Source organism: Tupaia chinensis, unplaced genomic scaffold (assembly GCF_000334495.1).
Source record: "Tupaia chinensis unplaced genomic scaffold, TupChi_1.0 Scaffold149011_1, whole genome shotgun sequence".
NCBI lineage: Eukaryota > Metazoa > Chordata > Mammalia > Scandentia > Tupaiidae > Tupaia > Tupaia belangeri.
Window position 1 is genome coordinate 1512396 of NW_006208857.1, and position 2076 is coordinate 1514471.

Sequence of the window (2076 nt, forward strand, 5' to 3'; positions counted from 1 at the left end):
TTGGCCACGCCGCAATCCCTTCTCCTCCATTCTCCTCTCAGGATCTTGGGCACGCATGCACATGCGCCCGGCGTGAGTTTAAGCCACTGGGTCCAGGACATGAACCGCGGTCGAGTACGTGGGAGTCCAGTGACATAGCCATTACACTAACTGCTGGTCCTCTAATTTTTGTTTGTTTGTTTGTTTTTGTTTTTGTTTTTAGAACTATTTATTTAATTTTATTTATTATCATTATTCTCCAATTTGACCAGAGAAAGAGAATGAGAAAGCAAGCCGCCAGGCCCGGGACTTGAACCGTAGTTGGCCATATGGGAATCCAGTGCCTCAACCACCATGCCGGCCACCTGCTGGCCCCTGGAAGTTTTGATTGTAAAGAAAAGAACCTATACAAGCCAGCCAGAAAAGAAAGGGGATTGATGGGAAAGACAGTGGAAATAAGTGAAGTCCAGGACTTGGAGGTGGGGGACACTGTGGCCACCATCTTTCTCTGTAGTCGTCCTCTGGGCCCCTGCACTGCTTCTCTGTCCATCTGCTCTAGCCCCTCCTGCAGGCCAGCCGGCCTCTCCTATGAGAACGTTTTGTTTTCTCATCAATTTCATTTGCAAGTAGCTTTACTGGACCTGGCGTCATCTCGGCTGTGTGGCTCCGGGGCTCACCCATATCCAGGCTGATGTCCTCCCTCTTCACGCAGATTAGGAGAGCGCCAATGGGCTCAGCCCAGCCCGTGGACGGGCCTCTGCCTCGTTGCTGCTCTGGCCCTGCCCTGCTGGGTAGGGGCGGGTTGTGTGGTGTAAACCGGCTGTGCAGAGGCTGGAGGACGTCTCACAGAGAAGATGGGTGCAGTGGTCAGGGGAACGCGCGGAGAGGGGATGGAGACGTGTCTGGACCCCGTGGGCACTGGGTGCCAGTGTGAGAGGCAGGATGATCACATCTTGTGGGGAGAGGGAGGGCGCATTGGTTAGAGGTGAGAGGATATGGGAGTCGGGCTATGGTATTACCACGTGTAGAGCATGGTGGGGGCTTTAGTAAATCACAGACGGCCGCAGACTTCACTCCTCAAAAAGGCGGTATGGGCTCCGGGGTGACTGCAGAGACATCTAAACTCACTTAGATAAATTCGCTTGTCTGAAATGCACCAACAAACAGACAAATGAACAAAACAGAAACCAAAGTCCAAAGCTCATAGAACCTAACACCAAAAACCAACAATGACACTATCATTGTCACCCCCGATCCTTCCTCTCTGAAGCTGCAGCCTGCACAGACAACCTTCCCCATCCTCCACAGTTCTCTGCTCTTCACGTCAGAGAAACGATGTGGGGGTCAGTAGGTGATGTGGAGGCTAAGGTGCAGGATTCCCTCAGGGCTGACCATGGTTCAAGTCCCAGACCCAGAGGCTTGAAAATCATGCTGGACGCATGTGTGTACATGCCCCAAAACCCCAAGAGGAGAATGGAGGAGAAGGGATGGTGGCATGGCCATCCCCCTTGGGAGTGACCTCTCACTTTCCCCTTTCTCTGTTTCTTTTCATCTCTCTCTGGCAAACACACATGCCCTATGGTGAAAACTTGAAAAAAGATAAAAGAGTGTGAAACAAGTGGGAAATGTTGCTAGACCCCCAAAGAATTTTATAGGTGTGCTTGTGTCCTACGGCCTTGCTTCCACCTTGGCAGCACCAGGAAGTCCTGCACCTTTGTGTAAGGCTAGGGGGTGTTCTGCTGTGACGGTGTGACCACCTGACTCCTCACCCTCACACCCGCAGCCAGACTCAACCATGATGTAGGAACCATGTTCTGAGGAACTGAGCAGAATCCACTGTATTAAATTCAGCCTCCTGACACTCCTCAGAAGGAAGGAGAGGGAAGTGTCTTCCCACTTCTCAGGCAGGAGACAAAGGCCCAGCCCTGGGATGGACTTGGCTGCGCCTCCACAGCTCATCTGAAGCCAATAGATGTGGAGCATCTTGACTTAAGTGAGACCATCTTGAAACTCTAGTGTTGCCAGGGCTGGTCTGACCCAGGGAAGAGGTCCTGCAGCTGAGCTCCTCAGATTGCCTCGTCAGGGCACGAGAGGCCA

The 2076-nt window shown here is 52.4% G+C and overlaps 1 protein-coding gene across 1 annotated transcript in view; it reads left to right on the forward strand.

The window, feature by feature from the left end:
• The window catches only part of VWF (von Willebrand factor), a 183061-nt gene that overhangs the window by 162621 nt on the left and 18364 nt on the right, over positions 1 to 2076 (forward strand). The gene's annotated exons all lie outside the window — the stretch shown is intronic.